This window comes from Malania oleifera, chromosome 11, assembly GCF_029873635.1.
Source record: "Malania oleifera isolate guangnan ecotype guangnan chromosome 11, ASM2987363v1, whole genome shotgun sequence".
NCBI classification, from domain to species: domain Eukaryota; kingdom Viridiplantae; phylum Streptophyta; class Magnoliopsida; order Santalales; family Ximeniaceae; genus Malania; species Malania oleifera.
Window position 1 is genome coordinate 51,735,594 of NC_080427.1, and position 20,205 is coordinate 51,755,798.

General features: G+C 32.8%; 1 long non-coding RNA gene across 2 annotated transcripts; it reads left to right on the forward strand.

Annotated features, from left to right (window-relative positions):
- The first annotated feature begins 9,005 nt into the window (after positions 1–9,005).
- LOC131168529 (uncharacterized) lies at positions 9,006–14,533 on the forward strand. 2 transcript variants are annotated; one of them, XR_009140322.1, is made up of 3 exons: positions 9,006–9,304; positions 9,423–9,513; positions 14,295–14,533. It is a non-coding gene; the product is annotated as an uncharacterized LOC131168529 (long non-coding RNA). The 2 variants fall into 2 exon arrangements; XR_009140323.1 differs by lacking the exon at positions 14,295–14,533 and adding an exon at positions 12,280–12,435.
- Positions 14,534–20,205: the final 5,672 nt, after the last annotated feature.

Sequence of the window (20,205 nt, forward strand, 5' to 3'; positions counted from 1 at the left end):
ATATTAAATGCATGTATAATATATATAAAATATAAAATATATATAAACATATTATATCACTTATATAATATAAAAATAATAAAATTTCAAGAGTTCGATCAGGTTTACAAGCAGTATTCCAAAATTCGAACTTGAGTAGAGTCAAACCGAGTTGACACAAGTGGACTTATGTCTCTTGTACCCCTGGTTGTGATACTAAGGAATAAATTTTATTATAGTTGAAGTATCTATGATTAGCTCTTACAGGTTGGACTTTATCATATATTCCTCTCCTCTATTTTCATTTTTTATAATTTCTTTTTTTTATGTATAGTCTTCTATTATGAAATTTGTGAGATAAAGATATATCTGATTTCCAACTAGGGGCGCGACTGTGATGAATAAAAGGGGGGTTGCAATGACGTGAAGGAATATTGTATTCATTGACAAGGCAACTATCACAAGAACTTTTGCAGGTAATTTGAAATCATGATTTGTTGGAACTTATTGAATATGAAAGTGTCAACTAATTCTAAGATGCGTGTTTGTGATAAAATCTTTCAATGTGTTTTTTTTTTTTCCTTTGGGGGGCAATCGCTTGTACTTTAAATTGTTTCAAACACTTGAGTTCATGCACTATCATAACATCAATTATTTAACTATAATACCTCTGTAATCAAAATAAATATATACACATGAAATATTCTAATTGTTAAATTTTCAAAACGAGTAGACACATTTTAAAAACTTGTATTATGAAAATTTTAAAACAACTAGAAAAATTATAACTAGAATATGACGAATTTATTACTTCTTGTGTTGTGCTAAATGGTTTTCATTGAGCAAATGCAAGAGTAATATTTTTCTAATTTACTTCTATGTAAAATTAATTTCTCATTTATATTTATATTTGTCTCTATTCTAATAATTTAATTCTATACCTCCATTGTTAATCTCTAATCCACTATGAATTATACTATATTTGTTGGGCAAATATGACCAAGAATACATTTTTATTAAAATTTAGAAAATTTAAAGTGTTAATAATTAACACAGTAAAAGAGATCATAAGTAATTGTGAGCTAATTATGATTTATTTTATATATTATTTGTATGTACTCATGAGATGTCTAATATTTTCCTACTTTGTTCTTAACTTTATTATTCAACTAATACATCTACACACATATTTTTGACAATAAAAAGTAAACCCTAAAACAGAAAAATCTCTATCACATATGAAACTACTTCTAAAAGTATATAGGGGAAATATTGGTAGTCTCCTAGGTGACAAAATTTGAAATTCCAAATTTACCCTCTATTTTTTGTTATTCATACAAAATTTTAATCCCTTGCGTTCCCCAAAACCTAGAACTGAAGAGTCTATTGCAACTTGTTCATTCAGTGCAATCCCTCCATCTGTCATTGGTAGTTATGCAAAAGATGACTATTTGTCAAAGTTCGACAGTCAGAATTCCAAATGTCCCATTGTTATGGCTATTAGTCTTCGCTAGATGAATCTGCTGCTGCTCTCTATATTCTTATAAATTCCTCTCCATTCATCTGAATATCTCACATATATCATGGGTTACAATTGGGTTATATATGTTGATGCATTAGAGTGTGATACTTTATTTGAAATTGGGTTGTTTGCATCCGATATGAATTTTTAAATGAGAAATTTTTATCAAGAATCAGATGATATAGATTGTTTAGGTACATTTATATCTTGATTGCACTAAGCTGCTAGCATATTAGAATTTGTAAGTGTAGTCAAGAAGACTAATTTGTCGATTTTTGCTCAATCTGGGAAGCATCAATTACTATTTAATGTCTAGAATTATAACGATGTTTTGGATGCTGAGATGGTCATACATTGTCGCATTTTTTGGTGTATAAAAATTTGTTTTAGTTAGCACAACATTGAAAAAGATTTTTGTGCTTCATCTCTTTATCTAATGGTTGGGTTTGTGGGAATATCATTTTATTGAGCAGTTGAATGCACTAGCACATCTTATATGATGCATTACAACAATTTTGTTTTCTTAGTTGACTTTTCCTTTTTAGGATTTGTGAATAAAATATTATTTTGGTTAAAGTTGTAGATTAATTTGTAGATGCAGTGATGTCCTGAAAATTTTATTTAAATTATTTTGGACTCTTTTTATATTTTATTTATGTTGTTGTGCTTAAATACCCATTCATTTTTAGGGAACTCATTTCTTTTAATAAGCTATTTAGCACACATTTTGATTAGTAATAACTTACTAATTTTACTCATACTCCTTTAAATCAATGCCACCACAAAAAAAAATGTTTTTAGTGACGAAAGTATTAGTGACAGAGTCTAAATCGTCACTAATAATGAATCATTAGTGATGAAAATATAATTCGTTACTACTAACTAAGGCATTAGTGATGAAAACCCAAATCGTCACACACAACAGTAATTGTTCTTATAACTGGTGTCAATAAAAAAAAAAAAAAAAGGGCATATATATTTTTTCATCTTTGATTTCACCTCTAAAATCATGCTTAGTTTTGAAAACTCATTTGCACCGACAACCTTGCATCTAGTAGGTTACCCCACCAAATCCTAGACTTGGTTTTGGTCCATAGATGCTAATTCATCCCACATGGCATCTATGTTTTATGGGATCCAAATATGCATCCATTATGCAAATCCTAGACTTGGTTATGGTCCATAGATGCTGGACTTGGTTTAGTGGGTTTCTTTTCCCTCCAAGTTCTTGTCGAAGTGAAAATGAGGGTTTAGTGGTGGGTTTCCTCAGTGTATGGTCCATCAATGCATACTTTAAGGAGTGTGTTGTGGGTTGAGCTTTGTTTTATTTTTTTTGGATTTTGTTCTCCTAGGTCGGTAGTATGTGGGGATTTTAACATGGTGAGATTTTCTGGAATTTTTTTGTGGGGGCGGGCAGGGGCGAGGGCGGGGGCGGGGGGGGGGGGGGGGGGGTGGTGTGGGGGGAGGGGAGGGGTTGGAAGTTAGTGCTAGTATGCAACATTTTGACTCGTTGATCAGGTAGTGTGGTCTTAGAGATTTGCCTTTGAGCAATGCTACCTATGGCTGGTCTGTTAGGGGGAGGGGGGGTTAGGGTTGTGGCTAATAGATTATATGGGTTCTTATTTTATAGTGACCGGGAGGACGGATTTTCTAATCTCTCCCAAACTATTCCTTCAAGACCTACATTTGATCACTTTCTTGTTCTCCTAGAATCTAACAGGTAGGTCCCACTCCTTTTAGGTTTGAGAATGTGTGGCTAGATTATGCTTTGTTTAAGCCATTAGTGAGAAGAACTTGGGGAGAGGGTATAGGGAGGGTTTGGGAATGTTTTAGGTTTATGAGAAAGTTGAAACATTAGTAATTATGGTTGAGTATTTCCTTGGATAAGAATGAGTATGTGAAAAACAAGGTGTAGTTCCAAGAGGTGGGGGGGGGGGGGTGAATTGGGATTTTAAATCTTTTTAATAATTCTTAACTTCTTGTTGCTTCTTCAAACTTTCAGCAAAAACTTATTTCTTTATTTAATCCACAATCACACAATCATTCAATCATTCAAGTAATTAATCAGCCAACCAATCAACCACAATTTGAAAGCAAACAACCAAATCAAGATTAAAATATACAGCACTTTGATAATATAAGAACTTGAGATGGTTTGTTTGTTTATATAAGCCCTGTGGATATAAATTTGAACCAATCCCTGTAGTGAATGTGAAATCGTTCCTTTAACGCAAACCTCAACTTAATTTCCAAACAACTCAGAATTTAGCTTTCTCAAAATGATCTTCAACAAAAACAATCACACTCTTTCCAAAATTCAGAATTCAGATAAACTCTTGATTAATTTATTTTTGGGTGTTTAACCAAGTAATGTACTCCCGTATGGTTTTCGCAAAGAATGGTTTAACTAACGTACTCCCTTTCGGTTTCCGCAATCCCAAATCAAAAATTAAACCTTAAGTTTATTTAACTTCCAAATTATGTAGTTTATATGATTATCAATTAAACCATCCACATAATTTAAATTTGCTGAAAATAAAGAGTAAGGGAAAGAGAGAGTGAGACCGGGATTTTTACGAGGTTCGGCTTATACCCAGCCTACTTCCTTGCCTTTGACAAATCACCAAAGGATTCACTAAACCTGTTCCTTTACTGGGAGGAACAAACCTTTACACACTCCTTCAATAGGTTAGAGCCCGCCTCTCCAAACGATGTACCCTCGTTCGGTCACCCCTTTAAATAGGCTAGAGTCTGTCTCTCTAAGCAATATCCCCTTGCTTAGCCAACAATCCTTGGAATCGTCAATCTACAAAATACAAGTCAAGTAGATGTACAAAGAATTGCTCCTCAAGGAGCTGATTAGTACAGTTCAAAACTATATATTTCAATAAAATTTACAATACGAAATTCAGATTGAAGCTCTAGAATTTTTTCACCGTATGATTCTTTCTATGGATGAAAGAATTGATAGTTAAAGCACAATATCAGTGAGAAAACCAGCAAGACTTCAGTATATTTCGTGCAAGATGTGAGCAATAGGGAGCTTTTAGAATTTCAGAATGTTTGAGAGAAAATTGATTGCTGAATTGAATTCTTGGTGTACAAATCAATGTAACTTGAGGGTATTTATAGATGAAGAAAGGTATCTAGCTTGTTTCCCAAGTTTACTTGGAGTAGGGTCCAAGTTTTATATTAATTTGTGTCTCAAGTAATTGAAATTTCAAAAATATATTTGTTGAGTATTTTAAAATCTGCCGTGAGCCAGACAACTGTGTGGCCTCTGGCAGTCGTCTGTCCATGCATTTCAAGTATATATTTCACAATTAGTAAGGTGACAGTCGCCTGTCATCAAGGTGGTAGTTGTCTGTCACTGAACGACCAAGTTTTTTAAAAAATAACCAAAAGGGTGGCAGATGACTGACGAAACACACCCAGTCGTCTCAGTTGTCACTGATAGTCGTCTGTCAAGTACTTGACAGTTGTCTGTCATGCTTCTATCTACTTGATTAAGATCTTTTAATATGACAGTCAGCTGTCCATAGACAGACAGTCGTCTGTCAAGTAGTTGTTCCTCATTTCAATATATTTTTGATTTCTCTCTTCTTTTTTAATTTAGACTTAGAATTTCAATTTGTTTTTCTTTGAAAAATATGTTCCAAGACTTTAAAAACTTCAGGTTTCTAAGTATGTCTTTGCCTAATGAGCTTCAAAATGAAAAAAATCATACTTGAATCATATTTAAAGTACTTACAAAGCTTGTTCTAAAAACTCATTTGATTCTTCTTTGCTTTGAGTTCTCTTTATTGCTGAGCTTCAATGATCCTGAATTTGATGTGAGCTTTCAATTCTTTATCTCTCTTGATCTTTCATCACTAGTTTAGATTTTGAGCTTTCCATTGATCTTTGAGCTTTCCATGTTGATCACTTGAGCTTTTATTCTTGAAACTTTTTTCTTTAATATCAATGCTCTCATGATCTTCAAGTTTTAATCCATGCCTCAAGTTTGATATAATCATCCATATTTGAAGTACAAGCTTTCATGAATTCTTTAACCTTACATTCATCATTGAAACCTGAAAAGACATCACTAAACAAAACATGTTAAGATCTACTTGTTTGTTAGTATCAAAACAAGATGTTAAGCCTTGTAATCCCAACAGTATGGTTGGACTGGACTTGGCGTAATCTTGCCACTACATGAGTTTTGTCTTCTTCCTCAAACTTCACATCAACTTGCTTCAGATCACCAATGATCCGATTGAATACGTTGATGTGCTGAGTCAGGTCCGAACCCTCTGCCATCTTAAGCCAATATAGTATTTTCTTAAGATATAACTTGTTCATCAATGACTTGGACATGTACCAGCTCTTCAGTTTTAGCCAAACCATTGCCTGCGATCACTCATCCATGACGTGATACATCACGTCATCAGGCAAACAATGCCTAATAGTAGACATAACTTTCATTTCCAACTCCTTCCAACTTGTGTCATCCATGTCTTGTAGCTTATTTTATTATAGTGCCTTCACCATACCTTACTGCACCAATAAGTCTTTAACCCTCCTCTGCCAAAGTTCGAAATTTCCCGTTCCATCGAAATTACCAACATCAAACTTCATCGAAGAGATCCTAGCCATTGAAAAGCTCTGATACCAACTTGTTGAAATTGGTGCTCTGATACCAATTATTGATGCGAATGCGCAGTAGAAACCTTGCAAACTTGAATAAAACTAGAACAAGTAATGCAAGCACTCAATGATGAATATACAGAACAAGCAATCACTCACAATAAGAATAATGAAAGCAAACAAAATCAAAGACGCAAGAATTTACGTGGTTCGGAAATTTGCCTACATCTACGGGAGCAAGCAGCTATTTTTCACTATCACATGTGAAGCTTACATCAAGCTTAAATCTAGGGTTAAAATTTATAGTGTAAATACTAACCCTATGCGTAAAAATACGTATGATCACCAATTCAAAAATCCGTGACTTGCGCCGAACAAAATCGTCAACGGTTTCAAGCAAATCGTCGATAATTTGATGCCGAGAGCTGTTCCTCTTGTAGACTAAAATTGTCGATGGTTTGATATTGAGAGCAAACTGTCTCTCATGAAACCGTCGATGGTTTGATGCCGAGAGCTGTTCGTGCTACAGACCAAAATCGTTGACGGCTTGATACCGAGAGCAAACCATCTCTCATACCGTCAACCAATCCATCGACGGTTTGATCCTGCAACTAGCCTCCTTGTTCTTTGCATCACTATACTTTCCTCGGTGCATGCGTTCCACTCAAATATGAGTCACATCTCCAACAATTATGGCGAACGAGTTTTTGATGTTTGTCTCAAAAGAGAGCAATTTAGGGTACAAGAAAGATTTAAAGAGAATTAAAAGTTTGAGTGCTTAGAAATTTAATATAGATACATGATGTAACGTTTTTTAGGCTTTGGAAGAAATATATATAACATTTTGAGTAAAGTAGTTACTTGCTATCCCTTATGCAAAAGGTTGGTTAGGCCAATCAGTCATTTACTGGGCCCAGTCAACCGCTTATTAGCCACTAAAGAGAAAATACTTACTGCTGCATGTAAAACTTAGCAGATCGTTAAATCGCCTTCAAGGCTTGATCGATTGCCTCTAACTTCTGTCTAGACCAATTTGCCACCCTTTGTGAGGCAATTGATTGCGTTTGACTACAAAGGTTGATTTGATCTTCCTTTGTTTCCAATCCTAGTTTTAGTTCATTTGTGCCATACCTTTAATATTCTTTGAATTTTACAAGTTAAAACAAATTACAATTAAGAGAATACAAGTATAAATAAATAGAATTTTAATTTTTCAAATATTTACCACAAAAAAAAAAGATTTTTAGTGACGAAATTATTAGTGACGAATTCAATTTCGTCACTAAAAGTGGGTATTAGCGACAGTTTCAACAATCGTCACTAATACAACACTATTAGTGACAGTTTTAAAATCGTCACTAGTACTTTCATCACCAAAAATCGGTTTTCCCGCTCAAACTATCGCAGGAAACCATTTTTCGGGCGGAAATTATTCTAAGAAAATATTAGCGATGATTAAGGGCTGTTCGTGACAAATTCAATCCGTCACTAAAAGTACTTATTAGTGACGATTAAGTAAGCGTCGCTAATAGTATTTATTAATAAATAAAAATAAAAAAGTTAATATTATTAGTGACGGTTAGGGAGATTCGTCACTAATAATATGGTATTTTAGTGACGGTTTAGATTCATCATTAATAGTGTTTTTTTATTTAAAAAAAATGTAAAAATAATATAGTTAAAACTATTAGGGATGGTTGGGAAGACTCGTCACTAATAATTGGGTATTAGTGACGGTTTAGATTCGTCACTAATAGTATTTTTATTTTAAAAAAATGTAAAAATAATTTAGTTAACACTATTAGTGACGAATGAGGAGATTCATTACTAATTATGGTGTATTAGTGACGGTTTAGATTCGTCACTAATAGTGTTTTTATTTTAAAAAATATAAAAATAATTTATTTAATACTATTAGTGACGAATCTCTTGTCACTAATAATATGGTATTAGAGACGGTTTAGATTTGTCACTAATAGTGTTTTTACTAAAAAAAAATATAAAAAATATTTAGTTAACACCATTCGTCATGAATAATAGGATATTAGTGACGGTTTAGATTCGTCACTAATACCTATAAATATATTTACTCACGCTGCTTGGGTTTCCCCCAATCTCCCTTATTTCTCTCATTTTCCTATCTGTTTCCCACTCCTCCCCTCCCGATAGGGGTGAGCAAACGGTCGGTTCGGCCAAATTCGGGTAATTAACTGAATTAACCGAAAAATTCGGTTAAATAATGCTGTTAACCGAATCAACCGAATTACTGAATCACACTGAACCGAACCCGACCGAATTACCAATTCGGGTAATTCAGTTAACCGATTTTAACCGAATTTATTCAATTATACATTAAATAAAAATTTCATAACTAATTTATTTTAATAATTGTGTTAATGCATTTACTCTATCACATAGGCTTATTTATTTTGAGGTGTAATAAATTTTATTTATTTATTTGTTCTAGGTCTGTGCAAATTAAGTGGAAATAAAAAAAAAAGGCGATGTTTTTGTTATTATTGAAACATTGAAAAATAAAAAAATGAAAAAAATTTCGTTGAAAAAATTTATTGTCGGCGTCGTCATCCCCTTCAACGACAACATTAATTTCCATAAAGTATATCCATGTTCATAATAAAAAATAAATATATTTATAATTTATACTTAAAATTTAATTAATTAATTAATAATTCGGTTAATCGGTTAACCGAATTATTTTTGATTGTTAACCGAATCGAAACCGATTAACCAAATTTTTGTAAAATTTCAACCGAACCGATCGAACCAAGTTTTTTACCCGAATCAAACCGACCAATTTCGATCGGTTAATTCGGTTTTCACCAAATTATTCTCACCCCTACCTCCCCATCCTCCTTCCTTTCCCTGTTTTGTTTCCCTCCTCCCCTCCTAATCCTCCTCTCTCCATCTCAGCCCCAGCCCCTCGCCGTAGTCGTTCGTCGCTGCCCCTCGCCCATCGCCGCACACCGTCACAGCCCTTCGCCCGCCGCCGTTGCAGCCCCTCGCCGTCGCCGTCGCCGTCGCAAACCTCTGTCTAAATGATTATGCCCCGCGGCCCCTCCCTGTCATCATCTTCACAGTGGACCAGAAGTCTGAACCCCTTATGATTTTCAACTGTAAGTTGGTGAATCAATGGGGGTTGGTGGCTCTCTCATGGTATAAACATCCCTCAGATCTAAGTCTGTTTCATCTCTCTCTCTCTCTCTCTCTCTCTCTCTCTCTCTCTCTCTCTCTCTGCGGATTGCTTGACCTCTGGCTCTCGATTCTCCTTCAGCTGGTGGAATGGTGACCGAGGGAGTTTTTTTGGGAATGGGCAATCCCCTCCTCGACATTTCTGTGGTTGTGGACCAGCAGTTCTTGGACAGGTAGTTAAGTTCGATCCTCTCTGATTTCATTTTCTAAAAGTTTTATACCCTGCCAGGTTTGGATTTGATAATTTGTTGTCTTGGTTTCGACCTTGTCGACGCTGGTTGGAGTTATTATTTCTGTTTTTGTGGTCAACTTTGGATGGGATTTGCGATAATACATTTGGTTTGGATCTGTAAAATGTGTTTGCAGCTCTTTCCTTCTATTTATGGAGAAATTATACAGGACCTGTGATATTAGTCTTATATTCATTAATACGAAAGAGGGATCCATTTTTAGTAAGGATGGACATGTGGGTGGAGAGGTCCCTGTATAATTTCTCCTACTTATGTGGCTATGTGAAATTATTAATTGGTAGCATTTATGTTGTAGACTTGGGTATATTTGGACAATTATTGCACCTCAATCTAACTGGGTTAGCTATATGATCAAGTTCATTTTTTATGGTATTAGATAGCCATTATAGCCTCAAAGTCTCCCATTTAATCCGAAACCTACTCTCGTTATTTAAGGAATTAAGTACTCAAACATGAGGGGGAGTGTTTAATCATTACCACATTCAGCTCAATCTAATGGCTGAATGTCTACGAGTAGCCCTCTTATTTTATTGCTCTCTCTCTCTCTCTCTCTCTCACACACACACACACAAACACACACACACAGCCTTTCAAATTTGAAGCCTGCTGACTGAACCATTAATTGACCAAAATGTTTTGTCATAGGGTACAAACCAAACATTCGTATTTACAACCATATACGGTTGACCAAGGTTGTTTACACCAACAGGTAAACATAGCATCTGCATATTTAAATATGTATCCTTTCTAGGAAAGATGAGTTAAGCTGAAATTAATTACTGAGGCTAAGAGATGAATTGGTGAACACATAATAGTCTCTAAAGTATGCTTTATCTTTTCTGACTTCTGAATGTTTTTTTTAAGAGTGGGTGCCATTACAAAAATAAAAAATCATGTCGTTGAATTTAGATAGGGAAGGCGCAAATAGATATTTCTATTTGTGCTTGAATGACTTAATTGCATTCGGTGGGGGTGGAAACTTTGCTTTGTGCCTCGATGGAGATCTGTAAGATTCATTCTCTGCTGTTCACTTTTGAGATTACTTTGTTCTACTCTTAGTTTAAGAGGAAGATTAGCTAGATTATTCTGCTCTGATTCCTAAATCTGTATTTGTAAAGGTTAAGTGGAACTAGTGGTCCCTCTGAAACATTTGGAAACTTGTGCTTGGCACATAAACCTGAGCTTGAATTGAAGAATCTTGAGGTAATACCTGATCATCTTAAGCCTTTAGTTGTCTCATATTTAAAAATCCATTAACTGCGAGTCATTATCTTTGCAGTTTTTTTGTTTGAACTCTCTTCTTTTCTATCATTGTTCCTTTCTTTCTTTTCTTTTTCCTTGGAACAAATTTGAGTTGTCTACTGATCAGTTATCCTATAATTGAAGTATGCTTTTCATTCTAGCAGGAGTCTTTTTTTTCCTTCTGCAACATAGGTTCCCACTTTAATAAACCCATTCCCGGTGCTTGTGCATTTTTTTTCTCTCAACCTGACAAAGTGTTTGTTATGTGTTATTTGCTTACAACCAAAGAAAATTCTACGTAGGCTACTTGTAGATATTTCCATCTATTTGCTCAGGTTTGTACCAAAGAAGTCTTTTGTTTCTTTCATCATTTCTATCTTCCAATGTATTATAATTTTTTCCCTTTTGCGATTTTTTGTGGCCAATGGGGAATTATCTTGTCAAATGTATCAATACTCTGCTAGCATGGGTGTTGGGGTATCATTTAACAACGAATATTATGCTCCTTTAACATGCATGATGGCTCATGTTAGTAGTATGATATTCTTACAATACAAAATTAACCAATAACCAATTATATGCACATATAAATCTGCTGGAGGATTAATATTTTAGATGGGTTTGTAAAGACATAGTATTTCACACCAAAGTATGAAATTAAAAGAGAGAATTACAAATCTCTTTAAATATAATTATAAAAAATTATATATATTTTATATATATTATGTATATGTTCTATATTAAAATATTAAATAGGTTAATCGATTTAACCAAAACTCAATTCAGTTGGTTTTGGGTTTGGTTAATATGGAATTTCAGATCAGTTCAGCTAACAAGATTCTTTAATAAATTTTTTTCGGTTAATCCAGTTAATTAACCTAAATGATGGATTCATCTAAAATAAATCAACATCATATTTACCCCATCAGGTCCCTAACAACACAATCAACTAACCTTTAGTTAGAAAATTTGTATTAGTACTTTAGTATATCCAAATTCTTGCCTCCACGACATCACAAGATCAAGTCATTTTGCCAGCCAACTACTATTTGCCTGGGAGTATCTCCCTTTGTAATTTCATAGTTCTATAACTTAAATGCACTCACAATCTCATCTTATTTATGCTTATATGCTTTTGTGAGGTCATCACTACATTTACTATCCATAATGTATTGAATGCTTGAATTTATTTGATAGATGGTTTATATTTTAGTATATACTATTATTGAACTATACTGAATTGCATGCTTGAACTGAACATCATTTGCATGGCTAATGCAGAATCTTAGGAACTGCATGCTGATAATTGCTTAGGTTGTTGCATGTTTGGATTGAACGCATGAGAACACACAGGGGAGCTGAGCTCCATCCTTAGTGAGTTAGCCTAAATTTAACTATCTTAAGGATTCAAATGAATCGTATTTTTATTATTTTTGTGATTTGTAGGTTTGGGAAATGGTCTATTTACTGACGGCATGCTGTCGAATTGTCGTTAGAAATCTTATACATGACTACAGTCATTAAAATGTGTGCTCAAATGATTACAATGTCCTGTATATTTTGAAAGGATGAGTGAATAAATGAATAATTGAATTTCATCCTTATGCTTTCTATAAATTTCCTACATCATTAGGATATTGCTTGCTGGTTGAGTTCAAAGCATCTGCATGCTTGATGGAGAAATTGTGAAGTAGCGGGATAGGTTTTTGGATGAATACGTGCAAGGGGTACATGATAAAAATAGAGTTCGCGTGTCCTCGTGTAGACAAAACTAGTAGAATAAGATGTACATGAACAAAATAAATAACATGAAAGGTCAAACTTCAAGGTATAAACTTTACGTGCCTTGAAAATCAATAACTTTGTAGTGGGGTGTCATGAAAATGTGTTAGTGATGAAAAACTAACAACATATTCACTTCCCCCATCTCATGTACTTGGAGAGTCAGAGAGATGCTACCGAAATTTATAATGTCTATGACGAAGGAATTTGAGCGATTGACTGCAATGTAAATGCAGCATTCTTGTATGCACTTTCATGCGTATCATTGTCTTTATTTTTAAGTCTTAAGGTTGTCTTGACCACATTGAGCATCTGTATGATGCCATAGTCTTGTGATTTGCATGCTTTTGTGACTGGCAGGTTTGGGAAATAGTCTATTTACAGACGGCATGCTACTGAAAATTTGTTAAATTTTTCCTAAAAATAATCAAAGTCATATACTATATTTATGAGAATGATTATAGTATGCTAAATATTAAAATATTTTTGAAAGGATGAGTGAAGTTCAAATAAATTTTGAACTTCATTTCTAAATTTACTTTTGCATATGTTAAGTGAAAATTCTATTAATCAAGAACTCATTTGCATTATTTGATTATTATAATTATTTTTGAGTCCTAAGGAAGCCATGTGAATCATGAACATCGCATTCTATTTTTTCATAAAACTATATTCTGATATAGATTGTTTGTGGGATGCATGAACACATTACATTATGTAATGCTGGTTATATGAAGGTCTTGCACACTCATAAAATTCATTACTAAGAGGATTATTGTGAACTGTTTAGTATAAATAACTAGGTCTAGAGCATATCTTTATGGAAAATGTTCTATTTATAGACGAAATGCTGTCAAAATTTTTCTAAACTTCTATAATTTTGAAAAACATAATCCTATAGACTTTCATGCATATCATTGTCTTTATTTTTGAGTCCTAAGGTTGTCTTGAGTACATTAAGCATCTATATGATGCAATAGTATTGTGATTTGCATGCTTTTGTGACTTGTAAGTTTGGGAAATGGTCTATTTACATACGACATGTTGTCAAAAATTTGTTAAATTTTTCCTAAAAATAATCAAAGTCATATACCATATTTGTAAGAATGATTATAGTGTGCTGAATGTTAAAACATTTTTGAAAGGATGAGTAAAATTCAAATGAATTTTGAACTCCATTTCTAAATTTACTTTTACATATGTTAAATGAAAATACTATCAATCATGGACTCATTTGCATTAGTTGATTATTATAGTTGTTTTTGAGTCCTAAGGAAGTCATGTAAACCATGAACATCACATTCTATTTTTTCATCGAACTATATTATGATATAGATTGTTTGTAGGATGCATGAACACATTACAGTGTGTAATGCTGATTATATGAAGGTTTTGTGCACTCATAAAATTCATTACTGGTTGAATTATTGTAAACTGTTTAGTGTAAACACCAAGTCTGGAGCATATCTCTATGGAAAATGTCCTATTTACAGATGAAATGTTGTCAAAATTTTTCTAAACTGATAAAACTTAACTATTTAAAATTGTATCATTTTTTTTTTTTTTTAACTATGTCCGATTATTTTGCTATCAAATCATTGATACTTAATAGTACGTATACACATATGTTCAAAAATTGTATACTGATTTTTTTTTATTTTATAATTCTTGATTTGAAGGGTTTGCGGTTGACATAACATCAGCACGATGTTATGCACTACAGTCGGATGCAACTTTTGATTTTTTTTTTGTATTTTTCTTATTATTTGAACAGATGAAATTTCTGTATTTCAATTTGAATTTGTATAATGTATTTGTATTTGAATTTGAATTTGATTTTTTTTGTTAGTTGAACAGAGGGAATTTTTGTATTTTAATTTGAATTAGAATTTTGAATAATTTATGAATTTTTTAGTAATTACGGTTTAAATATGCAAAAAATATAATTACAGATTTTTATAGGAATTAATATTTTAAAAAGAATTATTTATTCTAAATTATTAGTGACAATTTTAAAATCGTCACTAGTAATTGTTGTCAGTATTAGTAAAAGTTTCAAAATCGTCACTAATAGTAAGTATTTGTGACAAATTTTAAAAGTGTCACTAATAGTAAGTATTAGTGAAAGTTTCAAATTCGTCATTAATAATATGTTATTAGTGATGATTTTAAAATCGCCACTAATATTGTACTATTAGTGACGGTTTTGAAACCTTCATTAATATTCTACTATTAGTGACAGTTTTGAAATTCGTCACCAATATTCTATTATTAGTAACGATTTTGAGTCGAGTCAATGTAAAATCTATAGTGATGCTATTAGGGTTTTAGTGACGGTCGTAATCCGTCACTAATACTCTATTATTAGTGACGCTTCTAAAATTCAACACTAATAGTTATTAGTAACGGTAGGTATAGCAACTAATTCAAAACTGTCACTAATACCTATAAAACCATCACTAATACTATTAGTGACGGTTTTGTGATTATTAGTAACGGTTTTGATCCTTCACTAATAATCTTATTTTTTGTAGTGATTCTCTCAATTCTTCAACTTTAATGAAAAAAATTTAAATACCAAATCATTAGAGTCGGTTTGGTATTGTTGTTATTTTCTATTTTCTATTTTCTATTTTCTATTTCTCCATAATGAAAAAATAGATTATAAAATTGCATTTGTTTCTTTTGTCAGTTTTCTATTTCTATTGTTGATTTTCAAATGTTTACCAAAAACCAAAAAAATCAAATTTTATGGTTTTCAGTTGTTTTAGCAAAACATTTAATATTCAAAAATAAATTTTTTAGATTAAATTATTTATTTTATACACTTTTAATTTAAAATAAAAAACAAATGATCATATGAATTAAAATATAATTAAAATAAAAATAAACATAAATTTTAAAAATAAAAGTAAAGCCAATTACAAAATATTTTTACTATTTTTTAGCTGTCATGTCCAATAAAATTTTTATTCAAAAGTAAAATTTGAAAGTAGAACGATTAATTCAAATAATTATAATAAATTTTATTTTTATTATAGTAATTTTTTATTATAATATTTTTGTTTAAAGATGAAAATGTGCATTTGTTAATTAAGTTTTTAATTTTTATTAGTTTTATAAATCTTAACCAAATAGGTTGTTGGTTTCTAGTTTTTAGTTTTTATTTTCTAAGTTTTAGTTTATTTCTAATTTTTAATTCTCTAATTGTTTACAGTAATACCAAATGACCCCTTACTAAACAATAGTTTGTTATCAAGCTTTGGAACTAATAGACCCATCTCAATTGAGCCCAAATTGAGAGAAACTATGTGGGCCTGGCTTAAGTGTGGTTACAAGCCCATCCATCCCAAAGGGCCCAACATGGGAAAAATAAAAGAATACTGACTTGGGCCCAACCTCATCCAATGATGGGCTTAATAAAATTGTGATTTGTGGGCCCAAGCTTGGGCTTGAGTTGACTCATATCACTGCGTTCGGTGTCCTCCAAGGTAGGATGCAATTAAGAGTACGAAACATTTTTAAATTTAAATGCTGTCCCAAACACTTAAGTTGCAACTAATACAGTTCATCCCAACCTTAAAAAGTAGGTATATTAGTTAAGACTTAAAATAGATATTTGTGCAAAAATAAAATACTATTTGGTTTGCACATAAACAGTTATTGCAAAAAAAATAAAAAAAACTTTTTTTAAGTCACTTTTTTAAGGAAAAGGTAAGGGAGACACCTCAATAAATACTCCTTAATGAATTTAAATCACCAAATAACACTTGCCCAATCAATCAATCAATCAGTTCATATAGAGTGTTACACCTAAAATTTAGTTCTTAAAATAAGAGTAGAATGAGCCCTTGAATTCAATGTTGGGTATCTTTTAAATTTGAAGGAGTTATATACCGTATTTCGATGTTGGGTATGATCTGATGTACGATGAACGTGTTCCTGATGTCAGGTATGGTTCGATTTACGATTTGACGTACGATGCATGTTTTTCGATGTTGGTACGATTCGATGTACGATGCACGCATTTTAATGTCGAGTACGGTTCGATGTGCAATGCTTGTCTTTTGATGTTCAAAATGATTCGAAACATTACTTTCCCCTAAATTACTTTGAAGTTTCGCCCCTTTACTCCTTATTACCTTTAGTTATATCCTTTATTACAAGGATATAAATGTAAAAACATTTTTTTTCTTTTAGAAAAACCATTTTGTGAGTTTTTTTTTTTTGTTATTACATAAGAACTCCAGTCACCAATGAGACCTTCGAACCTTCTGGGGCGGCACCAAACCTACGGATCAGCGTTCTCCATCCCTAGGTCTCCCTGATTAGGGTAAAGGCTAGATGCGGACACGGCTTTTGTGCATCAGTTGGACGTTTGGCCAACCCGACTCCCAGGACACATCTCCATTACCATCCTTGATCCCCACTAGCTCACAGAGAATTCTCACCATCCACAGTGTAAGAACCTGAACCGTGATATAGGAAATTAATTAATTAAGAAAGGGGTAAATTGGTAATTAAGTAAGCTTTGCCGACGAAACTAGAGTTCGTCGACGAAGTCTTTATAGTTCTCAGCAATGAAGTGCAGAGTCTCGTCGACAAGGAGTGTTAGAATTGGTGTATTCCCAAGAGGGGGGGTGAATTGGAAATTTAAACTCTTTCTCCTAGGTTAATATATCCAACAATAATATATATATACAACCTAGGGTCTGTGTATGCTATTTCCAAATGCGTAGATAAATATGATGTGTAAATTAAATCAAGCATCATTCACACCATAACATACATGTGCGGTAAATATAAAGTACAAAAATATAAACAAGGCACACGATATGTTATCGGGGTTCGGCCAATTGTGCATACGTCCCCGCTTCTAACTCGCAAGCCCAAGGATTCCACTAATAGCTCACTTAAGGGTGGTGCAACACCAATTACAACCAGGTCAATTAGCACATGGCTGACCTCAACCTTAACCAGGTGAATTAGCGGGGCTGACCTCAACCTACACGCCTTAATAAGACGACGCACCTAACTTTCCTAACCGGGTCTAAGCCAATCCGGGACTATTTCAAGGCTAGTCTCCCTCTTCAGGCTCGTGCCTAAAAATACAATAGATGTATATTACAATCAAATGGTATAGTGATTGTACTTTGGTGTAAAGTAGACATGTACCCAAATGCGCGCAATAACATACACCACAATATGATTCAATATGTAAGCTTAGTGTGGTCTAGATGGTTCAACTCTCAAAAGTATTTTTTATCAATGTAATGCATACGTGAGAGTGTCAAACAAGTAATCTTTGTATCACAAGATATTCAGCTACTAAGTTCACACAAAGATGTCGAGTCTCAAGTATTTCAATTAGTAAGGTATCTCAAGCATGTAAGTATGCATATCCTAACCGAGACGGAACTTCTCTTACAATCTGCTGCTTACAAGAGGCACAACTTCCTCCTCACCCGATTTACAACCCGAACCATGATTACAATGTTCTGCAAAAACTCAATAATGCTTCTACACAAGCTGCTGAGTACAATAGAAATTCCTAACACATATTCATATGATAAAAACTTGAAGCTCAATGAGTCTATGTAATGTGATCAATAAAATCTCTGAATAATCTTTGGTTTAAAAGAATATGACCATTCCGCTTCAAATATTGAATCCAACCAAATGATCTTAACACAAATATGTAATTCAGTTTTGCTCCAAAAATCTAGATCGATCAGTTTTGTTCCAAATATCTAAAACACAATATGATTTTTTTATATGAATATATATATATATATATATATATATATATATATATAATATGTGTTCCAAAGATAAAAAACCTAATATAATATTTTACATAAAATATACCTTAATAATATATATATATATATATATATATATATATATTTATGAACTCTTAGGATATTTAATCAAGTGGTTTTGTAATATTGAAAATATCGAGTCTTTAAATGAATAAACACTTGAATAAAAAATATTCAACCATTGGCAAAACTTTTCTCAAGTATTGATCTTTTCAAATCAATATATATATATATATATATATATAAAAGTACACTTAAGATCAATCTCTCAAATAATATTCAATGATAAATTTTTGAGATGAAAAAACTCTTTGAGAATAAGTAGTAACAAATAGATCGATTTACCAAACCTCAATGCCAAGTTGAATGCATAACAATCGCTAGAATGCCTTTTGAAAATCACTGTAGCCTTAGCTCAGATTTGACGTATATGCTTTGAAATCCCAAACAAGAGTTCAGTAGTGTGTTCATGCCAAAGGTTGAGGCACTAAGGTTTAGAGGTTAATTATATATGTAATCTCGACCTTAGGATAAGTTTTGACTGTTGGATCAATTTGATGAAGTGTATAACCCGTGTGTTCTCTTGCTAAAGATAAGATTTTTAAACTTCCCGCAGGTTCAGATGACTGAAGATTCGGGTTCAGACGTCTGATGTTCCTTAAAGTACTGAAAATTAAGGTCTGGACATTGGGTCAGACGACTGAACTATGGGTTCGGTCTTCTGAATTCCTAGTTTAGACGACTGAACTTGAAGGTTCATACGTCTGAAGGTGTTCTACCTATTCTGTGTTTCATAATTAATTTTTCATATGACTAAACTAATTCTTTAGTCTTTTTGAGGAAATTCTTCAGACGTCTAAAGTAAAACTTCAATTGTCAGAAGTTGCATCTTCAGACGTCTGAGGGTGATCCTCAGTCGTTTAGGTAGTCCAACTTTAGATTTTTTTTTTTAATTTTGTTTTCAAAAACCATTTTTGCTTTCTTACTTTGCTTCTTCATAAAAAATTTTCCAGAGTTTTAAATAGAGTCTCTAAGTCAAGGAATAACCCCTAAAAGATTTTTATGATATGCATGAGTCCAAACAAGATTGGACTTATAGAGTCAACATGTATTATTTCATAATTGCCTTGAAAACTATCATATCATGCTCGATATGGGAAAAACATTCTATTCTAATATACATAATTATATGAAAATTTAAACTCATGACACACAGAAATAGGTAATCTCTTGAATGTAAAATCTGTTCCAAAATCATAATTTTTGATAGCACATTTAAATCATATCCCTCTTCATAACATTATTTTCCCAAACATAATTATACAATATGCATATTTTCCTAAAATTTATTGCTGTTGAATAATAAATAATTTCATGTAAAATTCTGACTTAGTTTATCCCCTTGCCTGGCTTATTGAGAAGCCCACAAAACACCCAATCTTACACTTGTAGTGTTCACAGCACAACACCCTGAAATTGATATTTTTCCCAACAAAACTTTAGTATTATCTTCCCTAACTTATTTTCCTCAGTCCAGAAATACCAAATACCCAATAAAACTGAAATTAACTAACTTACCCAAATTTTTAGGATGGTTTTCAAGTTGGCTTGACCTACAAATCACTCCAGCAGATGTGAAGAGAATCTTCCCAAGAGTGACGTAGCAGCGTCTAATCGTTGAACCGGCAAAGAACAGGGCTGGAATTAAAGAAAAAAGGGGTGGAGGACGATTTTTGAGAGAGAGAGAGAGAGAGAGAGAAAAGTTGCA